Below are 15,980 nucleotides of genomic sequence, written 5' to 3' on the forward strand. Positions count from 1 at the left end.
CCTCTTTTGACCCCATCTCTGGCCCTAGTAAAACATTTAAACCCTGGAACTTGCAACAGCCATTCCTGTCCCTGTTCTCCCCACGTCTCTGTAATGGCCACAACATCGAAGTCCCAGGTACCAACCCACGCTGCAAGTTGACTTACCTTATTTCTTATGCTTCTGGCATTGAAGTATACACACTTCAAGCCACTTGACTGTTTATTGGCACCCTCCTTCGTGATCGATGCCATGTTCCTACACTCAAGGTCCTGTACCCTAAAGCTACAGTCCAGATTCCCAAGCCCCTGCAGAGTTAGTTTAAACCTTCCCAAAGAGCACTAGCAAACCTCCCCCCAAGGATACTGGTGTCCCTCAGGTTCAGGTGTAGACCATCCTGTTTATAGAGGTTCCACCTTCACCAGAAAGAACCCCAGTTGTCCAGAAACGGGAATCCCTCCCTCCGGCACCATCCCTGTAGCCACGCATTTAACTGTTCTCTCTCCCTATTCCTCGACTGTCTATCACGTGGCAGTTATTTTCGCTGTATTTGGTCCTTCTGTGGGTCAATCCGCTTCTAATCGCTTTCTGATTTCAAGTTCCAATTCCCATCTGCGCCTAAAATTTCAACGCGTTTCCCGGCCGAAATTTCTCAACCTGTCTTAATAATATGTAAGGACGCTGTAAGAGACAGCACAGACTTACTAACATGTTGCTAACTCTGTATACAGTAGAACTTTGTGGAATGATTGGTTCGGCTGGGATTATTATCCTTGAAACAAAGGAGATGGAGGGGAACTTTATAATCACATAATCACAATTATAAACCTTCAATATTCGTGGGATCTTGACAGGGTAGATACGGGCAGGTGGCTTGCCCTATGCTCTGAGGAGAGCACCAGAGGACACAATCTCAGAATTAGATATTGCCCATTTAATTCAGGAATGAGGAGTAATTTATTTGCTCAGGGGTCAAAGAATCTGTGACATTTTCCAGTAACCGCTGTTGAGACTGTGTGATTGGGTATTTTCAAACTGTGCCAGATAATTAATTAGAAAGATAATGAAACTTTGTCGAGCTAAATGAGCAGAAAGGAATTCAAGATTATCAGATCAGCTATGTTAAAAATCACACAAAACTAGGTTGTAGTCCAACAGGTTTAATTGGAAGGACACTAGCTTTCGGAGCAACGCTCCTTCATCAAGTGGTAGTCAGGTGACTATCACTTGATGAAGGAGCATCGCTCCGAAAGCCAGTGTGCTTCCAATTAAACCTGTTGGACTATAACCTGGTGTTGTGTGATTTTTAACTTTGTACACTCCAGTCCAACACCGGCATCTCCAAATCAGATCAACCATGAGTTTGTTGAATGGTTGAGCAGACTCCTTGGGCTGAATAGAGTACTTCCACTTGGTTTAACATTTGGTCTAACGCCTTATTTTATTCATAAGTTCAGAATTGTGAGGGGATGGGATGACGTGACAGTAAAGGTTTAATAAACAGATCCGGCAGATCAGGAACAAGACTCATAAACTCAGGACGAAGAAATGTGCTGTGACCTGGGGGCAACAAATGAAACTGAGCACAGCACAGCTGGCTGTGTACAGAAGCTGTGATTGCTGAAGGAAATTGCTATATCTTATACAGTTGGCAAGTCAGTAATCACGCTGGATGTTGGATCGTTGTATGATTCACACACAGCAGGAATTTGTGAAAGAATGAAATGTTTGTTTCATTGGAGACATTTTCTGCTGTTCCAATTCCGAGTGACTGTTTGAAATATTGATCAGATGTTTGTGTGAAGCGTTAGGTTAAAATACTCATGAACAATCCCACTCGATAAACTTGTCACCCCAACCTCTTGTTATTTTTTTCTCTTTCTTTCGATGTAAATTCATCGAAAGACAAGATGGAATGGAGGGCGGAAAGAAAAATGCGTTCCTTCTCATTACACCAATTTCATCTACAATTGAATAGAATGACTGTTCCCACTCTTCATTTCGACTTTAATGTGCTGTCGATTATTTGGGAATCTCCCGTGCAGTGAAGGGCAAGAACAAGATTTTTGATCCAGTGTATACCAGAGTGTGAGGTGGAAAGAAAAGCTGCTAAAGCGGTGCGGCAAGTTAGCAACAAGAGTGTGACTCGAACCTATGAATGTGGAGCACAGCGGTATAATAACCCACCAACATAATCTCTGGGGCTCCTCTGCACATTTTGTGGTGGGGTGACATGTGACCCCATCAGGTTACATGTGGTAAAAGTCATAGATGAGAAAGTTCCAGAGTGGAATCGAATCCACACTACTGTGTTTCTGCTTTCACTAGAATTATAATAGCAGCATATTCCAATAAATAGTCATGCTGGTCAGAATGAATAACTGTCATTGATTCTGAGTCAGACCTGAGTCAGAATGAAACAGGACAAGAAGTTTCCGTCATATTTACACCTACATTTGACTCATAATTTCTTCCGTCACTTTCTCTCTCACGTGAAGAAGCAGCCATGGAGAGGGAAATAAAGGCGATGATGTCGCTCAATGGCCTTTCTCATTTGGCTGAACCTGAATTGGATTAAATCGCAAGAACTCATGATTTGTTCGTTTCATTTTAATTTTGCTGAAACCTCACAATGTTCATTGTAATAATCAGAAGTGAATTAGATATATCTCATTGGAACGATTAATGTTGTATTCAAATTTGCTCTGACTTTATTTCAGCTTAAGGAAAATACTGCTTAGAAAAACAGAGGGTTAAAGTGCAAAAGAAAACCCACCAGTTTTGTTGCTCGTTGCTTTGGCAAATTTCACTGAGTACTAAATGGACCAAACATCATGGTGTTTGTTCTCACATCCTGAACGCATGTGATGAAAGCAGGAAGTCGTTCTCCAAGCAACTGGTCACTTCCTATTCATTATGTAACATCTTCCCTTCACAACAAATAAAAATCCACTCAGTTCAATTTACAATGCTTTAGGTGGAATATAATGCCAAATCTTTCAAAATGCAGACTTTTGGAACCGAATCTTATTCAGCTGCACACACTAAAAGAATTTCTTTACATTTGAAGTCAACTAACTTAGACATTGTTTCCCCACAACTTCCGACCGACTACACCCCATCCCTACACCTTTACCTACCCACACGCTGTGTCTCTCCTTGTGAAATTTATTCCTTGCATGTCAACAAATGTGCCTTTCCAAATATTTTGAAAACCAGACTCTCGGAGTGACAGCGATTCTGTTCTCATCATTTCTTTCTCCTTCAAAGGTTTGATTAAAGGTATTGAACACCTGATATCTAGATGGTTACTTACTTGAAAGATGGAATTTTCCACCTATTTACTCTGACCAAACATTTCATAACCTGCAAAAAAAACCATTAATTCTTCCTTGCTTAAAGGATAACTGTTCTCAGTTTTCCAAGAAGACAAGTGAATAAAATATCATCTTCAGTACACCCCCATCAGCATATTCTCTAATGGCTTTACACCCTAGTAAACCCCATCATTATCAATTCATGGAATCACAGAATCCTACAGTGCAGAAAGAGCATTTCAGTCAATCAGGCCGGTGTCGACTCTCTGAAGAGCATCTCACCTAGACCCACCTCCCCTCCCTATTTCCATATATTTCACCTGAAGAAGGGGAATCCCTCCCCACTTATGATTTCAAATAAACCTGTTGGAGTATAATCTGACGTCCTGTGATTTCTGACCTTATCCCCACATTACCCATGGCTTATTCACTTAACTTACTTAATTCACTCCCTGGACACGAGAGGGCAACTTAACTTTGCCAATCAACCCAACCCTCCCTCTGAAAACCAGTGCGAATTACTGAGACAATGTTCCATCATACTGAGTAAATGCTGTATCATTTTAAAATGTTTTTATACCCTGGTAACAGCCTCATCAGAATAAATGAACCCAAATTCAATGTATCGAAACGGTACTCTGTCCTTTACAATTTCATTCGTGCTGCGGGAAATGTTTCTGCACTCATATTTGAATGTGTTTACGTTGTTTCTTCCTCAGCTTCCTGCTTGTAGTAAACACTTCAATCCGGAACAAGTCTGTCAAATACTTTTCATTCCAACACAGTCACAAGGTGAAGTTTGCAGAAGGCACGTGTTTGGCCGTTCACTGACACACAGCCTTCCGGAGAGCTGCAGTCCTTCCCCACCTTTATTCAGGCAGCACTGTCCTTCCTGTGACATGCCCCATCTAGAATGGAAGGACAGGTATCAATACCCGCACTTGGGAACGGGGCGACAGTTTTAAAATATTTACACTGTCGCCAGCGGAGAATTGAGCCCTGTGTCAGGCGGGGACACTAACTACTATACTACCGAGAACAAGAGTGTCAAAAGGGGGCCCTTCAACCAATTGTGGCCACACTTCTCAAATACTACTGCCTAATGAACTGAATCACATTTCACAATTCTTACCCCCCAGCCTTATATGTCTTGGCATCACAAGCTCACATCTGAATATTTATTCAGGTTGTAAGGGTTTCTGTCGCTCTGAACAATGCAGACAGTATATTCCAAATTCCAACCACCCACTGGCTGATCAAGCTTTTTCGCACATCTTCGCAACTGCGCCACTCAGTTCCTCTGATTCTGGGGCTAGGAATAGGGACTATGTGGCAGCAGTGGTTCCTGCCTTGTGTGGGGAAACTGGTGAAGTAGCCAATGTTAAACTGCATTGCTATTGAAGCATACATTTCAACAACACCTGCACTGTCCCCGGAGTTTTTGATGTTTTGGAGAAATCTACTTATCTCAGCCAACAGCATATTAATGATGGAATCACCACAGCTTCTGGGGGAACCGACATTAAACGGTCAGCCCATTCTGAGTTCCCACATATCTGCCACTGTTCGCTTAGCACTGATGTTGTGCATTTGGTGCGCTGCCTAATATGTCCTATGAGACTGTACTTATTGCACTCTGTTAGCCCACTCATCTGTGGAATGCCGTGATCGTATAGTGGTTAGTACTCTGCGTTGTGGCCGCAGCAACCTCGGTTCGAATCCGAGTCACGGCAATAATTGCTCTATCTGCTCCAGCCCTTGGGAAACACAAATAAATCAGTTGTTTGAATAAGGTAATTTTTTCCAAGGTGATGATCTTTTCCCTTCAAATTCTGCTCGCTCACATCTCTGTATTTCATATGTCAGAATTCAAATCCACCCGCTCTCAGAGATTTCACTCCCTCCTACGATCACTAACTGAACGTTTCATCCCACAGCCCCCTTACATTAATTTAGAGATGCCGGTGTTGGACTATGGTGTAAAAAGTTAAAAACCACAAAACACCAGGTTAGAGTCTAACAGATTTGACTGAGCACTAGTTTTCAGAACGCTGGTCTTTCATCACGTGGTTGTGGAGTCATTTCCTATTTCATTAAGGCACTGCGGAATCGAACACAGTCTCTCACATTGATACCATTCAGTCTGTGCTGCTGCGGTCACCGTTGCTGGGTGAACGTGCCCCAACCCCACCATCGGGACCTGCAGATCAGTTGATCCATTTGGTTACGGCTGTTGTGAGGCGAGTCCTCAGGTAGCAGCTTTTACTGATATGGACTTGCGATTATGGGCAGTCAAGCTCAGGAAAATGATACAGGACAATATCGAGGAAAAGCGACTTCTTTCAGACAGATCAGTTTCATGGGTTTTCCGCAATGGCCGAGCACTGTTACCACTGGACCGTTTACTCAGATACCAAGCAAATGGACCAGGGACCCGGGTTTGACTCCAACCATGTTAGAATTGGGATACAATACATATCTGGAATTACGAATCTAATAACACTTATAAATACATGGCCAATTGTTGAAAAAACAAAACCATCGTGTTCACTGACGTGCTTTGAGGAAGGAACCTGCTATTCTTACCTGGTCAGGCCTCGATGTGACTCCAGACTCACTGCAATGCGGTTGAGTCTCGACTACCCGCTGTGCAATTAGGGATCGCAATCAATACTGCCGAGACAGCGCCGCCCTCATTCTGTAACAGAATAGGAAAAAAGTTAATTTAGCTCTCGCTAGATTACTGTGTGCAGTTCGGCAATTCACAGTATAGTAATGATGTGATGGCACTGGGATCGTTGCAGGAGAGATTGAATGGGATATTGTCTGGGCTGAACAGTTTCAGTTATGAGGAAAGGTTGGACAGACTGGGGTTGTTTGTCACCGAGCAGAGCAGATTGGAGAAGACATGAATGAGATGTACAAAATAGTGAGGGATATGGATAGGATAGACTGAAAGAAGCGTTTGTTATTGATGGATGGATGGAACACTGGGGCCAAGCGATTTCGGGAAAAGGCAGAAATTTTTGAGTAGATGTGCTGAAAGCGTCAGAGAAGTGGAAACCCTTCCAACCTGAAAAAAAAACTGAGACGTTAATTTGCGATGCCAAAACATAAAAGACTATGGGCTGAACAATGGAAAACTTTATTCAGGTTGTTGAGCAGTTGTGTCGGACAAGTGCGGCCGCAACAGGCTGAAGGGCTTCCTTCAATGTTGTTGTCCTCCACAGTATCGTGGTCAGTGTCCCCTCCTGTCACAGGGTTCAATTCTCCGCTGGGGGCATCGTAAAGGTTTTAAACCTGTGGCTCTGTTCCCCAGTGAAGGTTATTCATGCCTGGCCTTCCATTCTCGATTTGATATGTGACAGAAAGGACAGTGCTGTCTGAATCAGCGCGGGGAAGGACTGCATCTCCTGGGGAGAGAGAGTGTCAGTGAAAGTGCAAACACGTAACTTCTGCAAACTGCACATTGTGTTTGTGTTGGAATGAAAACCATGATATAGAGTTGTTCCTGACTGATATGTTTATTTAAAGCAGGAATCTGAGGAAGAAAAACAGAGTAAACCCATTCAGATCTGAGCGCAGAAACATTTCCAGCAGAACTAGTGATGTTGTACAGCGTAGAACCACGTTTGGATGCATTGTGCTCGGTTTGAGGGCGCAGCTTGCTTTCACTCGGCTGAGTTACCAGTGTGTAAATGATACAGATAGTGTTCAATGTGATGGTACATTTGCTCAGTGGTTCGCATTGCTGTTACGTCTGTAGGTTAGGTGGATTGGCCATGTTAAATTGCGCTGATGTGTCCAGAGAGTGAATTCAGTAAGTTAAGTGAATTACCCATGGGTAACACAGTGATAAGGTCAGCAGTCACACGATGCCAGATTTTATTCCAGTGGGTTAGTTTGAAATCACAAGCCAGAGGCTTGTGGGGATAGAGACGGTAACTAGGTCTGGTTGAGGTTCTGTTCAGAGTGTCCCTACAGACGCGACTGGCTGAACTGTACTTTCTGTATTGTAGGGAATATGTGATTCTATCAGAGTGGACACTGCCAGCGCTTACTGGGCTGCTAAGACATTAGAGACGATGCTGGTGGCGTTTACTGGGGATGGGATTTTATTTATTTGTGTGATGGGAAATTTGAAGCTGAACCAAGGAAAACCGAATGGAAATTTTGAACAGCAATTGAGGTTTGGATAGAGTAAATAGGTATTAAATTCACTCTTTCAAGTTCGTAATTTTCTGAACGTCAGGCTTTCAAAACCATCGATGTCGGACAAAGAAATAATGGGAGCTGAATTTCTGTCACTCAGAGAATCCGCTTCCAAAATATTTGGAAAGGCACATTTAGAGACACAGAAGCAGTGAGTTTCACCAGGAGAGAGACAACCTGTGGCCAGGTAAGAGTGTAAAAGTAGATTGTGGGGAGTGGAAGGTGCGAGGAAACAATGTCTAATTTGGACGACTTTAGATGTAAAGATAGCTCAGAAACGTATGCAGCTGATTAAGATTCAGCAAAAACTCAGAGTTTTGAAACACTTCCGTTAATATTCCACATGAAGCATTATAAATGGAACTGAGCAGATTTTGTATATTGTAAAGGAAAGATATTCCATAATGAATAGGGAGTGATCCGTCTCTTGGAGATCGATTTCCTGCTTTAATCCCATGACTTAAAGATGGGAGAAAAATCGCCATGATGTTGGGTTCATTTGATACCACGAAAATCTGCCAAAGTAACTGAGCATCAAAACTGGCATCTTGTTTTGTAGTTTAACCTTCTGTTTTTCTCACCAATATTTTATTTAAGCTGAAATAAATTCGGAGCAAAATGGAATACAATATTAAAAGTCCCAATGTTATAAATCCATTTCACTTCCGATCATTGCAATGAACAGAGTGAGGTTGCAGCAAAATTAATAAAATGAAATAAACAAAAAGCATTTCCGGGAATTTTACCCAGTTCAGGTTCAGCCATATGAGAAAGCCCATCGAGCTAAAACATCACCTTCACTTCTCTCTCCATATATACTTCTTCATGTGAGAGAGAAACTATCTGAAGAAATTATGCATCAAGACTAAATGTGCGTGTGAATGTGACAGGAATTTCATGTTTGCTGGTTCATTCTGAGACAGTTCCGACGCGGAATGAATCAAGGACAGGTATTCCTTCCAAGGACGAGGTCAATTCCTTGGATTTTGCTGGTATTATTATTCCGTTGAAAGCAGAAACGTAATGGTGTGCATTCGATTCATCTCAGGGAATTTCTTATCCCCTCGGTGCACCATATGTAATCCTGATGTGATCAAATGTGAGCCCCTTTGCAATGGGCTGAAGTGACCCAGAGGCTAAGCCGACGGGTTGGTCTTACATTGTGCATGTATGGATGTGAATCCTACTCTGGCTGTTACTTCTATCAAACGAAGCTGTGGATTTCCTTTGTGCCTCGTATCTTTAGTATACATTGGATGGGGAATCTTGCTCTTGCCCTTCATTGCACCGGAGATTTGTGATAAATCGAAACCTCAACCAGGTCGAAATGAAGCAATTTTATTCTGTTGTAAGTTAAATTGGGATAATGAAAAGGAGTGCAACATTTCTTTCCTCCTTTCATTCCCTCTCGACTTTCTCTAAATTTACTTCGCCTGACAGAGAAACAAATAAGGAGAGATCGAGAGCAATAGATTATCCAATGGGATTGTAAATGAGTATTTTGGTGTAACACTCCACACAAAGGTCTGAGCAATATTTCAAATAATCAATTGTAATTGGAGCAACAGAATACTTCTCCAATGAAACAAACCTTTCATTCTTTCACAAACTGTTGCTGTGTGAATCACACTGCGATCCATTATCTAGCATGATCACCAAGTTGCCAACAGTATTAGATCCACCAATTTTCTTTAGCAATCACAGCTTCTGCACCTACCCATCTGTGGTGTACTCAGTGTCATTTGTTGTCTACAGGCCATGGCATATTTCTTGTTCACAAGCTTATGAGCCGAGTTCCTGACCCATCTGATCAGTTTGAGAAAACTTTTCTATCACTTCATCCCATCACCTCAGAATTCTAAACTTATCAATAAAATAATACGTTCGACAAAATTATGTAGGATTGGAAGTCTGCTGAAAATGTGTTGTTGGTTAAAGCACAGCAGGTTAGGCAGCATCTCAGGAATAGGAAATTCCGGCTTATGCTCGAAACGTCGAATTTCCTATTCCTGAGATGCTGCCTAACCTGCTGTGCTTTAACCAGCAACACATTTTCAGCTGTGATCTCCAGCATCTGCAGACCTCATTTTTTACTCGAGGATTGGAAGTCGACCATTCAGTCCATCGATTCTGCTTCACCATTCAACGAACTCATGGCTGATCTGATAATCCTCTACTCCATTTTCCTGCATTACCTCGACAAAGCTTCATCATCTTTCTGATTAAATATCTGTCTGGCACAGTTTGAAAATACACAACAACTCAGCCTCAACAGCAGTTTCGATAAGGAGTTCCATCAATTCACTGGCCCCTGAGCACAGAAATTACTCCTAATTTCTGAATTAAATTGGCAATAACTAATTCTGAGTTCATGTCCTATGGTGCTCCTCATACCAGAGGGTAAACCACCTGCCCATATCTACCCTGTCCAGATCCCATGAATATTGGACGTTTATAAATGTTAATATGTGATTATAGAGCTCCCCTCCGCCTCCTCTGTTTCAAGGAGAATAATCCCAGCCTAACCAATCATTCCACGAACCTCCATATTCTCCAGTGTTGACAACATGTTTGTAAATCCCTGCTGTCCCCTGCAGCGTCCTTACATATTATTAAGGCAGCTGGAGAAATTTCTGTGAGGCAACGGTTGAAATTTCAAGCACAGAAGGGCAGTGGAACTTGAAATCAGACAGCGACTGGAATCAGATTGGTCCACACAAGGACGAAATGCAGTAACGATAAATTTGACAAATGAGAATCTGATCATACCGTATTGATATTCAATAGCTTTAATGTCACCCATTTCCCCTGTGTAATCGTCCACGGAGCAAGTATGTAAAACGGATTGAGACTGGTTATATAAATATTTTGAGAGCAAACACATGTCCGTTAGTAGACAGTTTTTGATTATAAACTCAACTCATTGCGCCGTGAATCCTACACCGTTTGCAAGGCACAAATGGGATGTGGTACAGAACTCTGTCCATTTGTCTTGATGGGTGTAACTTCAATAATACTTAAGGGACTGGACACCATCCACGACACTGCAGTCACTTGATTGTACCCTATTTATTACCTGAATATTTATTCACTTCACCGCTGAGGCACAATTGCAGCAGAGTGCACCAAATACACGATGCACTGGAGTAAGTCATTCGGGCATTTTTGACAGAACCTTCCACGCTCAACAGCTATACTGACTATAAGGACAAGGTTGGAAGATGCAATGAAACACCACCATTTGCAAGTTCCCCTCCAAGGCCCATAGCACCCTGACTTGGAAATGAATCAGTGATAAACTCATTGAGTGGTGAAGCAGTCTTGTTGGGCAAAGTTTCATACTTCAGCCCCCCATCTTTTATCTTAAATTTAGTAAATGTTGATTTATGCGGTGACCAGACTTGGGCTCAGTCCTTCAGCTGCGCCCTAAACTGGTGATTGCTAAAGTTCTACTGTCAGTCACAGCCTCTGGTCAGCAATAGATAATATCCAAAAATCCTCTCAATAAACTGATACCCCTCAAGTTGAAAGTGATGCTGGGGAAGCACAGCAGGTCCGTCATCAGCTGAGGAAAAATCAATGTTTCAGACAAAAGTCCTTCACCAGGAATGAGACTGGGAGCACATGGGATAGAGAGATAAATGGGAGGGGGTTGGATCTTGGGAGAAGGTAGCTGAGGGTGCAGTAGGTGGATGGAGGAGGGTGCGAAGGGGATATATCAGAGCGGAGGATGGAGCGGATAGGTGGGAATGAAGATACACAGGTGGGACAGTTCAGGAGGACGGTGCTGAGCTGGAAGGTTAGAACTGGAGTAAGATGAGGGAGTGGGCTTGACGAAACTGAGGAAGTCCACATTGATGCCATGGGGTTGAAGGGTCCCGAGGAAGAAGATGTGGTGTTCTTCCCCCAGGCGTTGGGTGGTAAGGGATTGATGACGGAGATAGGCCAGGACCTGCCTGTCCTCGGGAGAGTGAGAGGGGGAGTTGAAATCTTTGACCATGGGACAGTGGAGTTGATTCTTGCAGTAGTCTTGGATATCTTCTCTGAAGTGCTCTGTCAGAAGACATCCGGTCTCCCCAATTTAGCAGAGACCACATCTCCTCTATAGATTCATAGCAGATACAACAAATGACATGTGTGGAACTGCAGGACAACCTTTGATGGATGTGGAAGGCTCCAATTGAGCCTTAGACAGAGGTGAGGGGGTAATGTGGGCGCAGATTTTGCATTTCCTGCGGTGGCAGAGGAAGGTGCCATGAGGGAATTGACGCCCATTGGAGGTTGTGGACTTGATTAGGGAGTCACGGAGGGAAAGGTCTTTGATGAAAGCGGATAGGTTTGGGGAGGGAAATATATCCCTGGTGGTGTGGTCAATTTAGAGGTGGCAAAAATGTCGGCGGATGATGTGATTTATGCAGTGGTGGGTGGAATGGAAGATGAGGACCTTCCTCTCTCCATTTTCTGCCGTTGTTGTGTTTGGAGGTGTGGGGTTAATGGATAGGGGTGCGGGACATGAATGAGATGCGTTAGAGGGTAATTGAATCCCTTGCTGCACTCACCCCATGGCCCTGACTTCTTGGCGCTGCGGGTATCCTTGTGTCGATTAAGTTTGACAATCAGTTGAATTCCAGTCCACACGCACTATTCCCATTTTCCCCGTTGTTCAACTATTTTGATTCTTCCTTATTCTCCCATGGAATGTTGTCATCATTGGTCTGAAGAGCATTTGTTGTTCATTCTAAATTCACCTTGAACTGAGTCAGAGGGCATTCATGGGTGAATCACGTTGTTGTGGGTCTGGAGTCACATATTGACAGGACACGTTATGGTTCGAAGGGACATGAAAGAATGAGTGTTCAGTAAACTAAAGTTATTGTCTCTGTTCCTGAGATTGGGTTTATTTTTCAGATTTTATTCATCGAATTTAAATAACAGCAGCTGCCACGTTCCAGTCACCAAAGATTACAAGCCCAATATATCGCCGCTGCACTGACAACTCCCTGATATATTTCTCCATTCAAAGAATGACATTGTCAATTCAGATTATCCCAGAGAGAATACGACGCATTTCTGTGTTGGAATGCAAGCAATGTACGCTGTATTAGGGTGTTTACTGAAGCAAGAGACTGATGTGAAGACGATGTGAGCAAAAGCAGTTCTTACTGTCAAAGTAACAAAATACCACTGTGTTAAGGAAAATCTCTGAGAATGCTTTCGATTCACCAGCCTCTCACTGAAGGCTCCAGAAGTCTCCCTCTGAGCCAGTCCTCAGTGGAGGTTAATGGAGGATCTGGGAAAATTTCACGAAGCATGGTCAGTCGGAGCAAAAATAAGGAAGACGTTCGTTTCAGCAGTGTTTAACAATACTACCTTTCCCGTGTGCAGTCGAACAGACTAAATGATTGTGCTACAGACTGCGACAGCAAGTTCCGCTGAAAAGTAATCCTTAAAAACCGGTGTAAGCAACACAACGTTATTGGGGTACACCGCGTGGAAACAGATACTTCGGTGTATCTCATCCATGCTCACCACATCACCAAAATTAAAGAAGTCCCATCCCCCAGCATTTGGCCTCAATCCCTCTAAACCCATCCTATCCAGAAACTCATCCGATTACCATTGCAATTTTCTGAGTGCAATAGCCTCCTGCACTTCCTCTGGTAGCTCATTCCTTACACGCACACTCTTGTGTGTGGGAAATGTGCCTCAGGTCCTTTGTCAATTTCAGACCACTCACCCTAAACCTATGCTCGAGTTTCCAAATCACCCCGTGTGACTTTGCACCTTTTGTTATGCAGGAGACATTTGCTGACGCCGGAAAAGTGTGATCGAGCCGTCTATCGCGATACGTCCAGGTTCCCGTTTCGACAGTGGCGTTGTTTCGTGTACAGCTGCTGCCGTTTCTGCTGGTCACCTCCAACAGCTTGTTGAAATGCTGGTTTCGTGCCCGCCTTGTTGATATTCAATGCAAACTGAAAATGTGTTTGGTTCCCGGGGAATTAACTGTGGTGTGGGAAAGTGCCGAGCTTCTCAAAATGTCTGTGCTGGTGCTCTAAGGCTGCAGCATGTTTGAAAGAGTAGGTTGGAATTACCCTGCTATTAGTTATGAGATTACTTTATAACTCATGCCCTTGGACTGTCTCACGTTTAGCATCGAGAACACAGAGCACTCAGATACAGTTAGCACCTCTTTGACGTCTTCTGGGTTGTGGGGTGGCGTAATCACCTTTTGACATCTGTTAATATACTCTGAAACTGCCTTTTAGATTGACGTGAACAGAAACTGCATCTCTAATGAAGACGAGAGAATTTCATAAACTTTCTGAGTCGCTTCCCATCGATTCCCACACTGGTGTCCACCTCAGCTGCCCGCCGTGTGGCTCATGCACAGGTGTAGACATCTCTGCAGCAAGCCGCATGGTTCATGTCAAAGACAAGGAAAACGCCAACTCGTACTGGCCCCGAGGTGTGTGCTTCCTCACAATGTGATCTGTCCTTCTCGGATAGTAATACTACCTTCACTTTTCAGCTCGAGAACATTCTTTGGGATGTTTAATCTTCAAAACAGACTTCGATCCCGTAAGTCTGCTGCACGATCTGTTCGGCTTTGTGCATTTTCCCTGTAGTCCGGTGTGTTTCATGTTCCGTGTAAACGTGAAAGTTGCCCTGTTTTGAGCAACGGGTGCAATCATTTCCCAAGGCAAGAATCGAAATCCCAGTCATGTCACACAGCTCTTGGTTTCTTTGTTGAATCAGATTCGAATTTCCATTCTCTCACACAGACCTTAGATTTGTGGCTCAAACGAGTCTCTGAAGGCAGATCAGCTTCCCATGGTTTTTGTGTGGCTTGATGGGTTATCATTATTTGCTGCAAAATTGATATTGTAGCTGGGCAGATCCCAGCAGCAGCGCGAACAGGGCAGGGATCTGGAACTCTTTCCCCGGGACTGTGATTCTGTTGTTTTGCAGGCGCACCATTGAAAGTGTACGAAAATGTCCGATTGTGGGTGGCTTGTCTTGTGGCCGATTGGTCGGAGGTGCTGTGTTGAGTTTATATTTCTAATGAGGATTGTGTTCGAATCTCACCATTTGTGTGCTTTACTGGTTTTACTGCAGCGTGTTAATGTTCAGTATTAAAATTCCAACACGATAGCTTACTTTGCTTATTGGAAATGTATCTCCGATTTGAGAGAATGCACCCTCTCCAATGTGCCAGTGTCCATGCCGTAGTGATCGCATTCGCCTCCCACAGGAAAAGCCCGGACCTCAAGCAGATCCACTGCTGCATCATGTTCCGGCCAAGTTGTGTTGTTCACTATTCCACTGAAATCGAACGGATATTGGGATTTCATCACTGGTGTGAAACAAAATCCTGCAGTGACTTTAGTTATCATTATTTGGTGTTCTAGTGCATGGAAAAATAATTCCAGTTAATTGCAATGTCATATGGTCTTAAATTTCTCTAATTTCCTTCACTTGTGTCCTGGAGATGTGAGCTGCAAGCAATGCCGCATTGTTGATCGGATGAGCAAACTAATGTAATCGAGACTGTCTTTGGGAATCTTCACTTTTCATGGCTCGTTCATGTTCGGTTCTTTGTTTTCCCTCATTTCAAAGTTTTTCGGGAGGTGGCGGTGCACTAAGTTTCCAATATATGTTGGGAGCGCAGTTTGGAATTGTTCTGAAGGATCTGGGAACCGTTTATGGCTTATTGCCCTCGGACTGACCCCAGAACAGCATTTATGCTTCGAAATCTCTGGAAATGCATTTTAAACAAACTCCCATTTCCCAGCATCTGGCCCCTATCCCACTAAACCCTTCCCATCCAGAAACTCATCCGGTTGCCTTTGAAATCTTCTGAGTGTACGAGCCTCCTCCACTTCCTCTGGTCGCTGATTCCATCCCGCACAACCTTCTGTGTGGGAAAGGTGCCTCAATCCCTTTTATATTTTACCGTCTCACCTTACACCTATGCTCTCCAGTTTTCAACTCACCCCACATTGCCGAAGACAAAAACTGAAGTATTCAGTTTACAAACCTTCCTTAATGTCATGCCCACATTCAGACTTGCCCAAACTGTGCATCCCTGACAACATCCTTATCTATATTTTGTGAGCAATTTCACATGATTTTCTTAATTTTTCAATGATGGCAATTACGCTGGAGAGCATCCAGCTCCTGGAAACGGAAAGGTGAAGCGTTGAACTGTAAATTTTAGTGCTGGCCGACTCTGAACACCAGCTGTTGACGGAGATGCTTCCTGTATTGTAGTGTGGATTGGAGTCACCTTATACACGAAAACTCCCCGCTTCAAAATCCCCGCTTCAAAATCCGACAATAACAGCCCTTATTCCCGATGGCAGCCTTTCAGACTGTGGTGAGCAGAGCTTTCTAACTTGCTGTTCACGTCAGCAAACCTGGCTTTGAATTTGCTCGCTCATACATGCTCGTGTGGTGAAAAGGAATACAATC

At 43.5% G+C, this 15,980-nt stretch overlaps 1 non-coding gene across 1 annotated transcript; it reads left to right on the plus strand.

Moving 5' to 3' along the window:
* Positions 1-4,957: 4,957 nt before the first annotated feature.
* Positions 4,958-5,029, plus strand: trnah-gug (transfer RNA histidin (anticodon GUG)). Its single transcript has one exon. It is a non-coding gene; the product is annotated as a tRNA-His (tRNA).
* Positions 5,030-15,980: the final 10,951 nt, after the last annotated feature.

The sequence above is a fragment of the Hemiscyllium ocellatum genome, unplaced genomic scaffold (assembly GCF_020745735.1).
Source record: "Hemiscyllium ocellatum isolate sHemOce1 unplaced genomic scaffold, sHemOce1.pat.X.cur. scaffold_442_pat_ctg1, whole genome shotgun sequence".
Classification (NCBI taxonomy): Eukaryota; Metazoa; Chordata; class Chondrichthyes; order Orectolobiformes; family Hemiscylliidae; genus Hemiscyllium; species Hemiscyllium ocellatum.